General features: G+C 40.4%; 1 protein-coding gene across 1 annotated transcript in view; it reads left to right on the forward strand.

Annotated features, from left to right (window-relative positions):
- The window catches only part of dph1 (diphthamide biosynthesis 1), a 226629-nt gene that overhangs the window by 175948 nt on the left and 32167 nt on the right, over positions 1-18514 (forward strand). The gene's annotated exons all lie outside the window — the stretch shown is intronic.

An 18514-nucleotide genomic window follows, 5' to 3' on the forward strand; every position in this document is an offset into this window, starting at 1 on the left:
TTGTCCTTTTTCTTGTCGTCCCTTTGGTCTTCTGTCTGCCGCCGCTTCCCAGGAAGGCTGCCTGCTAACTGTCCCCTTTAAGAAAATGCCTTCTGTCATTAAACACCCAGAGTGGGTTCCATTTATAGATGTTAAGTCGATACTAACGTGTTTATTAGATGGACCAGATAGGGGGTGTAATGGCCAGTGCTTTCATGAACTTTTAAGGCTTCCTGGATATTAGATCTCACACAGGAAAGTTGGATAACAGCCATTTGACTTCATTACTGCACTTCGGTGTCAGAAAATGATGACAAATCATGAAAATAATTAACTTAATTTGAATGTGGCTTTAGATCCAGATGTATCACACACCTGTCACTGTATCTCCATTACTCATTTCCTCTGTGTAACTTTCCTTATCGTGAAAAAGGGAAGTTCTGATGACTAGGCTTTGGTCTTATCAGCCCTGTTTCCATGTGACTGAGAGCTGTCACTCTGCTATGCCTTTAGAATCACATTCCTGCACAGTCCACATTAATAGGTCTGAATTTAAACTTTATAAAGTCTGCTACATCAAGTCTGTTTCCTCTAATGAGATCAGTAAAAAAAAAAAAAAAAGCAAATGACTTGAGTCATTTAATGCTTAGTCTTCCGCTGAATTTCTCCCAGAGACTACTAAGATGTTTTTTGTGACTACAATAGCAGAGACCAGATGGCTTTTCGCACTTCAGCCTCATTCAATCATTCGACAGGCTGTAATCAAGACAATTTTAGTAGGATATCTAAACCTCCAAAGGTCAGTAAAGTGTGATGGGAGTTCTTTATCTCTTTTAAATAAGAGGCTAATTCATCTTCTTTGTCCTTTTTCGCAAAGTCATCATGCCCGGAGATCTAACGCATAACAATGCAAGTATTTATTTGGTGTGATAAGTGGAAAGTGTTTAAATAAGATGCAAATGCTGATAAACCTTGATCCCTCTTCACTATTCATCCTGCTCACTAAGTAGTCTGTACGATAATGCCTGTCTCGGGAAGCAGGGTCAGAATGACCCTCATAAAAAGGAGTGCAAGTTTTTAATTAAGATTTACACATTGAGGCTAAATGTTGTCCAAGTTCTGAAAACCTGCATTTAAATGCCTCTGATTGTTTAAATATTGAATTGGGAAGGGTGTGTCACTTTACTAGTTAATTGGCATGAAGGACAAGTTTTAATTGACGGTCGCATCATCTTTGTAATTACGAATTTGAGGACTAACAGTGGACCTGAGGTCATCATGATCTCAGCTGATCTTGCGTGGAAATTAAACTGGAAGACGAATGCCAATTAAAAGCAGATATTGCTTCCAAACTGTTTCCATTTCAACCGTTATCACTTTAAAATACCAGGGTTGGAATCTTGTGCGAGAATGAACAGTCCCTTGTGGTTGTAATTTATCCAATTACGACACAAACCCAAGATGATCTTGGAGTAAGTCTATAGTCGTTTCCTCGAACTGATGTTCATTTGTCTCAAGCAAATTAGTTAGGTCACGGCACCAGAAGCCAGCATTGTCAACCTGAGTGAAATGGTCTCTCGAGGCATATTTCGCCATACGCTATTGTCAACCTCTGTCTACTAATGGATGACAAAGTAGTGCCTGGACTAAGGCATCGATGTAACCTCTGGGTGTTGGCCCAGCGGGCAGACAGTCTTTTGTCACCCAGCTTATGAGCTGACGAGCTCCACTCTTATCAATGGGGCAGAGGTCCACAGCAGCCAGTGGAGATAAAAAGGGCTAAGCTGCCCTCAGAGTAAGGAGCTTCTATGGGATGGTCAGCTTATTCCTACTCAGGACAAATTGGCAGCTGCAGTTGATACATATTAAAAAAAAACACACACAATAGGTGTACACAATCAAACAATATACTCTAAAATAGACACACACAAAAAAAAAGTTGACTCTTATTTATCCAGGACAGCCTGGGTGAAAAAGCAGACAGCATTTCCCCATCCATTATTGTCAACCTATCATTCTACTAATGTGGTGTTTCCCAACCCAAATTATTGACCCAAGGCACATATTTGACATTAGCAAAATCTTACAGCACACCACCAGAGGAGAAGTGGCAGTAAAACAGGCCAAAATCCAAATGTAAGTCACCGCAAAAGACTAAATTGCATAACTTTAGTGGTGTAACCAAATATGAGAGTGTAGAAGTCGAGATTTAATCATTTCTACAGCGGGAGCTGTTGTAATTTCCACGGTGAGGGTACTTCAGAGTACTGGAGCCTGAATAGAGAATGCTCTTTAGAACCAACCTGCTGACGTTATTTTAGTTCTCAGACTCACCCAAAGACCAACATGTTGTTAGTATCAAGTACGTGACAGGATTTCCCAAAATGAAAATCTGTTAAAATGCAAAAAGTCTGGTTGGAAAGGCCACTTCAAGCTGAGTGCAAGGCAGCAAGCATTCTGAAAATCGGCTGAAGAGTTGAAGAGAAATGTACAGTAGCTTTTTCTGTGGGAAAAATTACCTTTTTGAAGAATGCTATTGTGGTAGCGCCTTAACAAATCTTCAAATTAGAGTAGAATGGTATAACTTCATTATTTCTCAGCGTTCGCGATTCTTTCATTTGGATTGCTAATCAGCAGACCTGTATCTCTGATTTGCTAGCAATCTACAGTTAAAATAGCCACCAATTTTTTCGGACAGGTCATAATTCCAAGAAACCAACGGGAAAAAGTAAGTGTCACGTGACAAACGCCGCCACTTGCCCTTTAACCCTTATAAACTCTAGTTAACTAGCACAATGGAAGATTATTGGTGAGAAAAGCAGTGTGAACAGTAGAATAGGTCATGTACGTAAGCAGTCAATTGTTTTTGTATTTGTTATGAGGGATTTTAAGAGGTATTTGAAGTGCTCATTCCATGTTATTTTTAGAAAATCCCACAAAGATTGCCGCCACTTTTCACGTTGCTATTAAGCGTAAGGCTCGGTATGTAGTTGTTGGTAAATTGACTGCACAGTTGGTTGGGAATCACTTTATAGATGTTAAGGTAGTGTCTAGACTGAGGCAGTGATGCAACGTTTGGGTGCTGGCCCAGCAGGCAGACGCTCTTTTGTCACCCGGCTTATGAGCTGACGAGCTCTACTTTTACTTCTAGTATCAACGGGGCAGAGGTCCACAGTAGCCAGTGGAAATAAAAAGGGCTAAGCTGCCCTCGGAGTAAGGAGCTTCCGTGGAATGGTCAACTAATTCCTACTGAGGACAAGCTGGCAGCTGCAGTTGATAGACTTGACACACACACAGTATATTATGCACTTGAAACTGCAGTATGTATTGAAATTTCAGCTGGTTTCGTGTCACTTAGAATGTTGCCGATGGAGTTCTTCAATGTTGGTGGTGTTGGTGGCCGATTCCTGTCTCTCGGCTTAAATCAGACTGACGTACCATGCATTGTACACTGAACTCCCACGATCGATTGAAGTCTAATCTTGTCACTATAAAGTGAATAACAAAAGTTGATTTATTGCCACAAAAACACTGCTTATCTGATTTTCTCTGTTTTTCATACCCCGGTTTCGTTTGTTGATCTTGACATTGTCAGCGAGTCAAAGATGTAAACAAAAAGCTTTCAGGATAAACGATAGCCTGTGCGGACGGGCAGTGATTCATGTGCTGTCACCGCACCATATGTTTTATTGCTTTTGATGGTGTCAGCTGTCTCGTTGTAGCTTTGAAAGATACTTCTGTGAACATACTTGTGCTGCTGCTTGGGTGACAGCAAGGAGAGCAACAGCGAGCAAGCCGCTTGAATGCTGCTGCCACCATGTCCAAATCCTAGGGAGAGCCATGGCATTTAATGGTGACATTCCTGGTGTAAAATTCACTGGATGCTAGATAGAAATGTCTGCTTGGAACTTAATCCAAGGTCTGCTTCACGCCAAATGCATCAGAAATCAACAAATGAGTTTAGGTTTTTTTCAAAGGGAAAAGTGGTTGTGAGAGAGGGATTATGGTACTCTTTTCATTGGCCGATCAACAAATCTAGAACCTATGCAAACGTGTCAATTGACGTAACCAGAAACGGAGAATTTCATGGTAGTGTATTAGATAAACGTCTAAACAAGGTAAAGACATTTAATTAAATATCCGTGATCGACCATGGGGAACATTTATAATAATCTTTTTATATTTTCTTCCTGGGAGTGGTGATTTCGTTTTAAATCGGAATTGTTCTGAACTCGTTCGTCTCTGTGTGCCCTGTGATTGGCTGGCAACCAGTCCAGGGTGTACCCCACCTACTGCCCAGAACCAGCTGAGATAGGCTCCAGCAACCCCCGCGACCCTTGTGAGGAATAAGTGGTCAAGAAATGGAAAATGTCCTGAACTCCAGTGCCTACTTGTGCTTCATGATGTTAATTACGACGCTGCGCAAAATTAGTTCATTGCGTATTCACAACCTGGAAAAATCGTGTCTCTGGAATCTCGTAAACCGAGGTCCCTCTGTACGCTGTATTCATTCTGCCTCAATCACTTCAGGACATGATTAATCAAAACTCAATTCCACACAATCAACTCTCAATGTTAATTGATTGTGCTGCTCATAACAATACATTATGTTGAGGTGAACTGATTTACTAGATTTTAGGGTTAATAACATATTATAAATGAAATCATGCCATGGGGCTATAAGTGGCACATTTATATTACTTGTGGAATGTAAAAAAAAAAAGAAGCCATCTCAGATCTTTTTTTTTTTTTCTGTAGTTAAACAAGGCCCACATTTTTTTTTTTAAATTAAAATAGAACAAGAGTAGGAAAGGGGAAAAAAAAGGTCCTCGAATAAGATAGACGTGTAACTAAGCCCACACAGACATGTCCTCCAGCCCTGGCTTTCAATCTTCAGCAACATTTCAGGCATTTGCAATTTGTAACCGTCGCAAAGCCCCATTATAAATAGCGTTTAAAATGCAAAAGAGTCAGAGCTGATAGAGTCACACCAAATCTCCATAATAATTGTAAATAGTGGCCAAAAGCAACACACGTTGACTCAAGGCTAGATTTGTTACAGTTTTTGTATTTGCTTGACAAATCTTCGTCGTTTCATCATCCACTCAGACTCAATCTTCCTCAGCTGACCTGCAAGCTGTTAAAACGCACACACATACGCAGCACACACACACACTTGGCAGCTTTGTTACCGTATCCCGCCGGTCCTGAACCCATTCTCACTCTGTACAGGTATTGCCTTATGGGATGTGATGCTTCAGTGTCAGTTGGATACAAGTGCCAAGAAAAGTGGAAAAGTGCAAAATACTGCAGAAAGAAAAATGCAATGCCATGGAAAAACTGGGCATCTTTTCATGGCTGCACTGAAATAACGTTGACTCTCTCTCTTTTTTTTTTTTTTTTTTTTTTTAACCAGAGTTGGCCCAGTCCCCGTTTTCCGTTTTTGTTACCACCTTAAGGCTAGCTTGAGTTAAGAGCACGAGAAAAACACCTGACTTAACTGGACTAAGTTTTAAGAGGTTCCAAATGTTGTATGTTGACATGATTAGCGTGTGTGTGACATTGAGGGTTTGGACAGGGCAATTTCTACATTATTGGATGAAATATTCAAGATTGTACATGATAACTTGGCAAGCCACACTGAGTCTGGAGACTGGACAGCCTGCCCTAGACTGCGACTTGGCCCAGTTCAAAATGAACCGTGCAATCAAATTTGTTTATTATGTATTCTTCAGTCGACGTGATTGCGCACTATAGTCCACTTGCAAAAAGCACACTGTGAATATGAACCGCACCAAACGTCAGCAGCTGACTGCACTGGAAGCATTTGCTGTATTTCAAAAGACTTATGAGCTAACAATGCCGCTTAGTCAACGTCTGGAGAAGCGAAGCCACCGGCGGCCATCTTACGTTGCCATTTGCTACACAGCTTTTGTGCTTGATTGGATTTATAAGTTTCCAAATTGGCGTTTTACATTTGGAGTCTACTTTTGGATTTCCTAAAAAAATATATATATTTGTTTGAACATGACATGGCGAATATCAAAGTAATATGCTCAGTATTCAAATCTGAACTTGCAAGTGAGGTGACCTATGTTGTTGACTGTGTTGGAAACGTTGCGTACTTTGACAAAATACAGCAAACGGCTCCATGGTTCAATTGGCATACTGTACCTCTTCTTCTTTGTCTCTCTCCATCATGTACAAGTCGAGACGACTGTCAAACATGGGCACTAGAAGGCTCAAAGTAACAGACCTGTCAGAGGCAATGTGTTGGTAAATCAAGGTACAGACTGCCCGCAGAGCCCCAAGGCATCTGCGGGTCCTTCGCCATCGTCGTCTCTCTCCATCAAAATAGATCCATCTGTATTCTGGACAGCCACTTGAATCATTTCTGTGGGAGCGGCAGCCACAGCATACAGTCTCCCAGGGTAAATGTCAAGACTACCATTAGGAAGTGAGACTTGTTGGAGCCTGCGATGAATGCCTTCATATCATCACAGCAGCTCATTTTATGCTGGCTGTAAGCACAGATCCCAAAAGGGACTGAGTATCCATGCGGCCAGCATGGCATGTATTGATTTGCCGGCATGGATATAATCAGTGTTGGTTTCAATAATTTTGAAAGGGGGGTGCGGCGTTGAAAGGTATTAAAAAAAAAATTGTCACTCGCTCTCTTGCCATGGTTGAGTTGCAGTTGTGCCACGAAGAAGACTGGACAATCCTGTCATGTCTGGGTCACAGGGTTAAGTTTGGGTTCACGACCGTGAGGTCAAGTGTCTGTTTTGAACTGATGTAACCATCATCTGGTTTCAACTGGAAAAACGCTACGTGATGTTTCAACTGGTTTTATAATATGTGATGTCATGAGCTTTGTGATGTCAATCTTTAATCCTTTACTTAGTCACAACCAATCAGATGAGTCACTGTCTGTAGTAGCGGTCTGAGAAGTGTGTGTGTTTGTCGGATTATTACCTCTGTTCCTGTGTGTAGCTCTCGTTGTTTCCCGCCTTTCGATGTTGATAAATAGTTAAAATCTTATTGGTGTCTGCGCTTTGGGATCCAACCTCGGCACATAACAAATCCCAAACATTGTTGTTAAGCTAACGTTTTTCAGACTCCACCCTAATGTGTTGTTATTTAAAATCTGCTCTTAATTGAGTAGCCTGCAAATTGCGTGGAATTGATTTTTGATTAATCAATTCAAAACAATTGACTCACCCTAATCAAGATGGCTGAGTGACCCTAAAAAAGTTAAATGGTAAAAGTTGGCTGTATTTTGCCTCAATTTTCCCAAACTAATGATAACTACTTTAAAGGTGTTTAACTTCTATTACAGTGGGATACATTTGCTCTGTGGTTGCATAGTTTTGCACAAGTCTTTTTGAGTGACATATTTTCTAATTGCTTCATCAACTATTCTTTAATAACTTTGACAATATAATGCTGAAATAAAGCAGTTAATGCCCTGTTAAAGATTATCCTCCAAAATGGTTCCTTCGTTTGCTGGAACTCACAATGTCCGCATCCTGACAGTCGGCAAGACCAGGTACTTTCCCTTTTTTCTTGAAGGTGAAATTGATGATAAAGTTAGCTATGCTACAGTAGCAGGACAGCGGGGTGTTAAGTGAATCAGCGGCACCTTTATCCCACAGAGACTCATGGACAAAGTGCACCAAGGAACTCGGCTCAATTCACATCTCATCTGGGAGGACGTGATGTCCAAACAGACGAGAAAACCCAATTGGTTCTGACACAGTATAATACGCTATCTTCTTGGCAGATCACACTTACACAATTACCTGAGCTGTCATGACAGTAAAGTAGATTCATTCCATACCGAGATACACGTTGGAGAATAGCACTTCTTGTTTAACGGACGGAGACGTAGAAGAAAGCGTGACGATTATGTTTGTTTTCTCCTAATGTGTGCCCCATGGCTTCCAAATGAGAAGTGGCAATAGTAATGAGTGCACGCAGGTGGAGGCAGCGGTTGCTTATTCCGCTTGTGAAGATGGCATCTGGGTTAGAAGATTGAATCCTCATTTATGAAGCAATGATATAAACACATTTTACTCTCTTTCGCAGCAGTCTAAGCAATAAGTAGTGCTCAGTGCTGAAGGTTATGTGTCTCTCTCTCTCTCTCTCTCTCTCTCTCTCTCTCTCTCTCTCTCTCTCTCTCTCTCTCTCTCTCTCTCTCTCTCTCTCTCTCTCTCTCTCTCTCTCTCCCCCTCCCTCCCTCCCTCCCTCCTACACCACCGTCCACCGCGTCTTGTGGCCTTGTACACTTTCTTCGCTTGTATAACACAATCCTGCATGCCCTTGCAATTGTGGATAAATAAGAAATAATTTGCACATCCTATAAAATGTATTGGACTTCAGCATAAGCTTGGAAAACATCCCGTCACTGCTGACAGCGCACGTGCAGTTGAAGTACAAGTTTGGGTAGGACACAAAAACACAGGATTTTTTTATTTTACAGGAAAAGCGAGTGCTGCAATTGATTGTTTCACACGGTATGTTTGCTACTGAGCGAAGAAGGTTAGAGAAAAGGGAGGCAGCAGGCTGTAAATAAAGGATAACTTCATCAAGCTGGGCAAAAACTCCAGCTGAGTGGCCGTTTGCAAACATTAAAGGAAGGCTCCTTTAATTTTACATGTATGGCTTGATTGGCAGTAAATAGTTAGTATAGCTACGAAACATGCATAAGAGCTGAAGAATACACTCCTATATTGATTTATTTAACTTTTTTCAACATAGAAGTACTTCCGTGTTGCAACGCCCCCAAGTGGTGACGTCACTAGTGTGTATACTCGCTTGGGGAACAGTAGTTCACGCAGACATAACAACGAGGAAGACACAAACGTCAGTTATGCCTTACTGTATTGCAAAATTTTGCAAGGCGTCGGCAAGGAAAAACCCGCGAGACCCCCCCCCCCCAAAAAAAAAAAAAAAAAAAAAAAAAAAAAAAAAAAGCTACTTGAGTAGACAATGGTTTGTTTGCTAAGTGCTGTCAACCTCCCGAAGGACAAGCAGGCGTGCGCGCAGCGAACATTTCAGGCATGAGGACTTCGAATATATGTTACAATTTGAGATGGGGTACGCCACACGCCTAATACTAAAGCCCAACGCAGTACCGAGTATCTTTAAAGAACCAGACGTGGGAAATAATCAAGCCGATGGAGGAGCCGCAACTGCTAGCAACACGGAGCCTTCACTCTCACAACAGCCGGCACAAATCGAGGTCTAACTACGGCCACTGAAAGATCTCGGAGAAGCGAAGCAAATTTAAAGCGAAAGGTAGGCATGTTTCGGGGGTGGGGGGGCATTGGTTATTATACTGCACGGACTGTTTTATTTCATAATTCATTTGAAGGTGGCCAACGCAGGGGCACGTCGGCACGTTACCGTAATGCACAGTATTAACAATCGTTGGGGCGGCTGGCTTGACTTCGTCTTTTCGAGTGGCGGCTGGCCTGACCGCAGTGGGACGCTACGCAAAAAAGAAAAAAAAAACAGCTAGGGGAGGTTGGGTGCTGTAACGACGATACATTTAATTTTACTATTTTTTCTTTTTCCTGAAATATTTCGTCAGTTCCACACGTTTTGCATTGCTCGTACTGTGTGTCACTTTACCTGTTGGATATTTGCTCCTCCAAGACTTTTCTTCTTCACATCTTTCATCGCAACCAAAGCTATCCTGAGAATGTCTATTTAGTATTGCCATGTTGAATGTCTGATGTTCCAGGATGCAGTTGAGATTGTCCGCAAGGAACCGATCCTCGAGTTCTTTCATTTCCAGACAGCACACATTCATTAGCGGATTGTCCATTCCTGCAGCTCCCGCACGAGCACCACTCACCCCCCGCCTGATTCACTTGTTCGTCAAAGTTTATTTTGTGCCCGAAAAGACCATCTGGCGCCACAACTTTCACATCCAAGGCAGACTTTCCTTCGGTAGTGTTATTTTGTCGTGTTGGCTCGAAGCGATAAGGTTTAATCCTTCCGGGTTTGACGCTAGATGCACGGCTGCGTTGCATAGTGCTTCCATAGTGTAGCGTTTACACACTAGTGACGTAAACATCCGGGTTATTTAGTCACGTGTAACAAACATGCCGGCGTTCGATTCATTTTAACAATGGTTTAAAAGTTATTAAATGTACATAAAAAAATAATCACGTCACCAAATTAATTATTGAAAAAGTAGCAACTTTTTGCTGCTAAAAATGGATCAATAAGTAAAGTGTCCCTTTAAACGATAGATGAAATGATAGACGGTAGCTCAGGGAAATTGTGACAAGCAGCATAAGAGGGGGAAAAAAATGAAGCGGCAGAGGCCGGAATGACTTGAACTAGCAGAGTGACAGATGATGGGTATCGGCCTTGGGGATGAGCGAAAGAGGAATTAGATGGATGTGGCCTCATCAATTGCAACCAGAAAGGGCTTTCATAATCATTAGCCTTATTTATCATCTTTCATGTCATGAGGAGCGTAAGCTTAAATGGCAGTGGAGCACCGTGCTTGATAAATAATGTTGTCAGAGCAGGAACGCAATGAAGTAAGTACATTATTTTTATGTTAAGACATCTTACAAATTGTTGCCAACAGTGGTATTGAGTGGCCACCCAAAAATGTTCTTTACAGTATCTACACAGTAGCAGTAGTCTAAACACAGTATTCTGATTTATATTGCATTTGTGGAATAGGAGTAAATCAACAAAATCTTATCCATCTCAAGGGGCGGCCATTTTGCTATTTACTGTTGACTGAAAATGATAATTGCATTTATTCAGGGCTCAAGTACATTTTATGGATTGTTATGGGGACGGGAATTAATAAGCTTCGGCTTCATCCCGTCAGCCCTTTTTCTTTTCTGTTCAAATTTTGAAATTTGTCACAGTGATTGTCCGAAAGGAAAAATAAAAAATAAAAAAATAAAAATAAAAAAAGTACTGACCATTCACGGCTCAACTTGCTAATGTCACATGACCAAATTCAGAAAACGGGTGATTTAAGATCGTTACCTGAGTGCTGAGCATCTGTAATGTCATTTCCAGCTTACTGAGTCATAGGCAATAGTTAGCAGCTTCTGGTGGTGAATTTTCCAACAAACTAGTTGGTTTCCATTTTCATTCTGTCTAATCTGATTCATGTGCAACAGTTGGTCTCTTGTGTGACAGTTGGCCTTCCCCCTTTAAGATTATTTTTGTGTTTTCCCTTAGCCTGTTGTGAGATGAATTCACTGAGGGCTGCAGAAGACATGAGACAATGGTTAAAGCCATCTTTTGTTCTTTTCATGGCATTACATTACTAATACGTTTTACCTTTTCATTCCCTGTTGTTTCCTTTTCCACATTATCTTGTGTGGTCAAATTTCTCCCGGGGTTCATCTGACATTTCATGGCGCCAAAATGCACAGGCAAAGTTCTAATAACGATTGCTTTTTCGCTCCCTTGTTTTTGTTTAGCAACCTTTTTAAAGATCTTTTGCTGTGCAATTTCTGGTCCAATTTGTTAAAAGATGTAATCTTGATAATAATGATCCCTGGATCAGCCTGCTGAACAAATGTCACGGCAAATAGCATACACTCACAGAAATGGCAGTAATGATCTTGTTTTTTGGAGAGTTAAAGGATTATCGAAGGGTATTAGCGACATCTGTCTAAGCGTCATCCTGCACTAGCTGCCTCATGCAGCATTCCTGGCAGATGTTCAGTGATTACTGCGAGACATGTTTCACATTTTACATATCTCAATATTGACTCTGGAAGACTTGTGACAATAAAATGAGAGCGAAAGTATCGCCAGACAAGGGGAGCACTTTTATCGGTAATTTCCCATGTTGTGCTAACAGGAAGCAGAGTATAAATAGCAGTTTTGCAAAGTTAACAAATCCATCATTGTCATCCTCACCAAATCCCTCCCTCTTTCTTTGTCATGTGGAAGACGCACAGGTTTGCCTTTTTTTTTTTTTGTGTGCAGCAGATGTTTTAGCGCCTAGCCCATTAGCATCTGTTCGCTCCTAAATGGCTGCACTCTTGTCGCCAAGTGTGGAAATAACACTCTAATGCGCAATACCGCTGTACGTGTCCCTTGGTGGCGATAGCATCACAATGCAGCAAGACAGCACAATAATGGCATAACAGGTTGTGATGTAGCTCTTAGCGGCGCCATTCTGATGGCCGTGGAAATGGGACTTGTGTTATCGGATGTCAAATTGAATCACACGGCTATTTCCGGAGTTGTCGAGGATTGCGTCAAGCAGCCGGGTGAGGTGAAAGTTGAATCTGTTTAAGGCCACTGGTTGGATAAGTACCCATCATCGGTGTGTCATTCAGGAAAGCTCTCTTAGTTGAATTAGTGGCCGGTGAATGTGGTAATGACAAGTCGAGCTGTGCAGCGTTATGGGGAAAAAAATGTACTGTATTCCTATATACAGTAGTAGGGCTGGGCTACAATGGGAAAAAAAAAATAGTAATCACATTTATTTTGATTTTGAAATCACACTTAATAATATAAACCATTATTCACTGATTTCAAAATGTTATGCCAAATCTCAATTTTTAATATAACTTGGCATATAACAACCACAAAATAAATGTAGCAAATAAATACCTGTTGTTCTTACCTGTTGCAGATTGGTGCATGGAGATACATATTTACTGTACATAGATTTTTTAAAAAAAAGGACCACAAGAGGATAGTCACAACTTGATAGCACTTAATACAACATTATTTTTCTTCAGTGTATTTATGATCGTGAGAAACAAAATAAAAAAACTATATAGTTATCTTAAATGAAAATGGATGAGTGGTTGGTTAGCCCTACCATATAGGTCATTTTAAATAATGATATATATTATTGTCTCTATTTGTTCATAAAATACATATTTTGATAAAAAGAAAATAAATGACCCAATGAATTCCATTCAAATATCTGGTAGTAATAGATTTGTTCTTATTGTATATCCTCAAATAGCCACTCCACTGGACGTCACACCTGTTAGACAGACAGACGGTATTAGAAGCTATTATTTGGGGAAAACCAGTATTATCATGACGTGCTTTCTCCCAACCTACCATCCCTTCTACAAAGGTGAACTGATGATGGTACTTTGCTCCAGATCCTTTCCTGCTTGGTTCCGGTTCCAAAAGCCCACTCAGGGACACCAAATAGACTGATGGTTACTGATACCTGAAATGTAATGGAATAAAAGATGAGCCAAGGGGGATGGTTCGCCCGTGACTTGGTATGCAGATGGCACCGCACATGCTTATTTGAGCTGTCAGCCCGCAAAGTACTAGTGGCAACTGTGCCAAGAGCAGTGCTGCTGCACCTCTTCGCACCTCACTGACCTGCTTGTCTCGTTGCTTCCGAGGAGAGCAGCCTTACGCCTCTGCTTTTTTTGTAAGACTTACCTTTTTTCTTTTTTCTTTTTAAATATATAAATGTCACCAGCAGGCCAACACCGACTGAAACCTTACCTTGACTGACCACTGGGATGGTAGCAACAAGCACATGGTTGCTGTTACAAAAGAGTCCCTCTTGCCTGAATATGCTAATAAAACTAAATACAGGGGAAATGCTAACATTTTTTGCATAGGATTAACACATTCATTGCCAGCCCAGCAAAAAATGCATCATTTGACGTCTTTTTACGTCAATGGCAGTGAATGAGTTAAGTGAATTTGTTCCAGGTTTGAAATATTTAATCAGAAAACACTACATCTAAACTTAATAAATATAATTGTCCTTTGAAAACATCTGACGGATGCATAACTGTGAGGGCACAATTTTTTGTCACACACGGTGATGGATGGAATTCTAAATTGTACCACTTTTGGTGGTGGTCTTTGGAAATAACAACTAGCACAAAAAGGGTTCAACTTATCTCAAAATTACTTTTGAGCCATAATTATTGTGAGACTTGGCAAAGAAAATCAGAGCCTACATTAGGATGTATCTTCACATTAAAAATCACAAATTTTAATTTGCACCTAACTTCAACTGTAATTTGTGGTTACTGAATGTTGGTCTCTTTATTGATGTTGATCGCTGACTTGCTATGTTTTATCATGTCCTCAAAATGATGCAAGAATTCCAAATGCATTAACATATATACGTATATTTTTTGTCTCAAAATACTACACATTCTTCCTGAAAATTACAGAATACCATTTTCTGAATGATTTATGGGAGTGGTTTTCAATTTCCACCTAGTTACCATCATAATGACCAACATTAAAAGGCAGTATTTGCCCAAGTAGGCTCAAGTGTTCATCAAAAATGAGTTTAAAGGTATATTTGTTGTAACAAACCATGGTAACGTTATGCCCTATTTCAACATTTAATATAGATGGATATTTTTGTATACCACTAAAGGCGGCCCATGCAATTGTAGTAGTTACCCATATTCGTACCGTTCTTTGTTTGTAAAGCAATTGGACACGTAAATGGTTGGTTTGTCGATGCAACACGTAGCTGGATTGTACCATCTGGCTAACTTATGCTGGAGTCCATCCCAGCATGCAATGAGTGAAAGGCTGATAGATTTCCAATTTTTGCAAACATTTGCCATTTTCCAATTTGCATTTGTTTGGAGTACAAGGAAGCTCCCGGAGGAAAGTCTCACCCCTACTGGGAGAACATGCTAAGCCAACAAAAGTGCCTTTGACTCTCATTTGTAAGCACGCTGAGCCAAATATTTTGTTGCTGCCAAAACAACATGAGGTTGTTGCGAGGGGATCTATACGTCAGCATTACATCAAAGGTCATACTAATTATGCTGTAACATTGCATTCCAAATCTCCTAATTAGAAATTAGTGCCGTTTGTTGCATTGATTTCTCTTTACGGAGTGCACTCCAGTGCAAGAGCTGTTTCAAAACCGCCACTTGTACAATATCTTGATTGACACTGGCGCAGAAGTATTCATCAGTATGTATCATTCTGGTTGTAATTGGCAGTGATATTGACGGTGGTTCGACTAATAGGAATATTTTTTTAGTCCGATTTGGATTCTGATGTTAGGCAGCATAAAGTTCCGATAACCTATTCATCAGCCGAATAGTTTTCATAAAATATAGGTATAAGATTTAACTCTTCTACAATACCATTTGACTTTAATGTTGCTCAAATTAATGGCACAGTTGCTCTCTTTTGACAAAGAAATGGATTGCATGCTGTAGTGCTCATGCTAGCTAGCAGCTTATATTTTGCCAAATAGCTAAAAATAAAATAATACATACCTTTGAGCTATGTCGTCGTTTTTAGTTCATCAGTGCTAGTCACTTTCTGTCACCCAGACGTACCCTGGTATCTACTTTTTTACATTTTTTATTTTACAAACATGATGAAAATTTTTGGCGCTTAAGAGTTAAGGATTTGATGGATTTGTTATTTAACTTTGTCAACAACCCATATAATAGATTCTTGTCAAATCAGTTTTGTACAAAGTATGTAACACAGGATTTCAATGACATTTGGTGTGTAGCTGCAGAATATGACTGACGTTGATCCAAATTTGGATTGTTTTGGGGGAAAAAAAATTGTACTCTACTGAATAAGTTTCATTGTTGTGTTACCCACAAGCATCAATTGTGTTTAGTTTGCAAAGAGATTGGTTTGTTGAATAACAGGATTATGCAAAAACAATGTGACTTATTTCCATGAAACTTTGTGTTTGGCTGATAAAGATAAATGTGCAGATCGAAGAATTGCCATTATTCAGTGGACTCAAAATGACACCGTTAATCCTCGCGTTGCACGCTCGGTCGTCCATCCTTGAAATGGGAATTAGCATTTCTAACAAACAGGTGAACAAAGAAGCGCAATCACAGCACCCCCGCTGGGTGGCCTTGGCGGAGATCTATGCCACCGAGTACCATTCCAGGTATTTTTGTAAAGGCGGAATTTTGCATACAGCTCTTTTGCTGGATGGAATTTCAAGGAAGGCATGTGTGCCTATTGTTGTATTGTCAAGTGTTAGGTGTCATTGATGAAAGTAGTTTGGGTGGGTCTCAAGTGTTTTTTTTTTTTTCCCCTTTTCTCTTCGCCTGCTGTGACATCTCCATAGACTGCAACACGCAATGCCAACAAGTTTCAGCTTTTCCAAATCATTACTCTGCTTTCAGTGCATCTCCTGCCACAATAAAATAATAATAATGCCAGAGTCTATTTTTGGCAACCCTATTAATTTCTTTAACTGTGGCTCAAGCAGTAGGATGGTACAATCGGCTCGGACTGAAATCTTTGTGCGTGGGAGCGCATGTGCATCCATGGAATACACCAGTCTTGTTCTCGACTTATGTTTTTGTGGCAGTGAGTTTATTACAGATTCAAATCGTTTGGTAGTTTCTCATCCGTATTGAGACTTACACTGCCGACCTAATTAGGAAGAGCTGTTATGCAGTTCACAAGCTTCTCTGACATCTTAATTAGATCTTAATGACATTTCGGAAATGAGTAAAACCATACATAAAACTCGAAAGCGTCTGACAGAGGAGATAAGGAAAAGATTATGACGTTTTCATCGAATTTGTTGCTCATACGTATAAAAAACTGCCGTGCAGTATTTCCTGCGTGAGACGGAATATGATTGGGATTTGATTAACACCGATGCTCTTTCCATTCCCTCACTCGCAGCCTTTCACTCCATCTCCTCGCCTCGGCCCCGTTGGGATGCAGGACCACGCATGCTTCAGTAATTATCCTGCCATGTCCGAACGCATCGCATGTCTCGTATCGACTTCTTAATCAAATTCATAGCGTTTATTACTGTGACAGTTTAGAATTCTGGTTATGGTAATGACGAGATAGGTAGTACCAGCTGAGATAACGTGAGAACGGTATATCTTGCAAATAGATGGCTGATTAGATACAATGCTCCCCAATGCCTCTCACATTGTTCTGAATACTCTGCAGTGAATCATCAGTGCATTTTCTTTATGAATAAGAGTGCAAACTGTATTTCCACAAATAGTGAGAATGTCAACTGCGTCGACTACAATTAGGGTAGTCATCTATTAACTCATTAGCTCCCAAAAACGTATAAATACGTTATATTTTAAATGTTTTAAGTGTCCCAAAGACATATTTATACCTTTTTTTTTTTTTTTTTTTTTTTTTTTTTTTTAATGCCAGAGCATAGAGAAGGCTTTGATGCAGTCTCTCTACTGCAGAAAATGGTTGAGTGGCAGCAGAGTATAAGAGATCAACCAGGCCATGTTAAAACTCCCACAGTTTTCCCACAGTTCAAAGCAGAATTGTGAAAAACGATGAAACTTAGCTATGTTATATTGCTAATTGCTGCACAGCGGAAACAGATAGGAATGTACTTTTTTTTTTCCCTGATAAAAGAAGAGACTCTAATCTCTCTTTTGGTATGTTCCATATTTTTACAGCAAATAGAACATAATATTTCGCGGGCCTTGAAAAATCAGTCAAAATCCAGGAAAACACTTAAGTGAAAATGGTTGGGAGTGAAAGAGTTAAATGGGTAGAGAGAGTACTACGGTCTTGCCTCGCTACTTTGCAATTCCGTTGTTGTGGCTTCACTGTATCGTGGGATTTTCATTTGTAACCATAACTTCATCTCTTGTGGGTTTACCTCACTATTTTACGGCTATTTCTCTTCCTTCTAGGTTGGACCATTAACAAAAAAAAGTAAATTCATTTGATAAAAACCAATAATATGAACATTAGAGCTAGTGGCCTCCAAAATCCCAGTTCCGTCATTGCGGGTTTGTTTGGAAATACGCTGCTAGCGCACTCCTTCAATCAGACGTTCTTCGGTTGTGTCTTTTGATTGTTCAGCGTGCCCCAAAAAACAGTACGAGAGCCTAGCTTACGCACCAGGCTCTCGTACGCTATTTTTTGGGGCAGTACAAGGAAAGTAAAGAGTTGAAGCATAGCATAGCAAGTGTAACCAGTTCTGTCACCTGCGAAAAGTGAGAGAACACTGTGTTAGGGGTTTGCTGGTCTACTGCCATTCGTATTCAATCCGACTTTAAAAGCTAAAATGGCTATCGTGAAGAAATGCAGGGCAAGAGCGAAGGCTGACCAGCCGGCTGCATTGCTGAGTTGTGTTTGTCTCCTAACCTGAAGATTGTGGGTCCGATCCTGACCTTCCAAGACTGCTCTAGATTCATCAGTCGGTGAATGAGGAAACAGTATTACAACAAATGAATAATGTACTACTGTCACGTTTATACTAACTTCATTTTTAGACTGCCAACGCTTGTTCATGTGTGAGAAAAGTGTATTGCTACTTTTTTTCTCTCTCGTGGAAAACGTATGGCATTTTTTAATTTTTTTATTTTTGGCGGAGGCGTATTTTTCATGACGTACTTGTCGGCTAAATGAGCAGAATGGCCGGCCATTATTTGAGCACTTTTCGCATGGTGCTTGCTTATGCCGGCAGTCAGATGGTGAGTGTAATTATCCCCCGCAGTAGGCTTGATGCACACAACACAGACAAAACCTTGACAATAGAGAGGGTAAGTGATTCCGATTTTGAAGGCAAATATTTATTCTC

This window comes from Festucalex cinctus, chromosome 13 (genome assembly GCF_051991245.1).
Source record: "Festucalex cinctus isolate MCC-2025b chromosome 13, RoL_Fcin_1.0, whole genome shotgun sequence".
Classification (NCBI taxonomy): domain Eukaryota; kingdom Metazoa; phylum Chordata; class Actinopteri; order Syngnathiformes; family Syngnathidae; genus Festucalex; species Festucalex cinctus.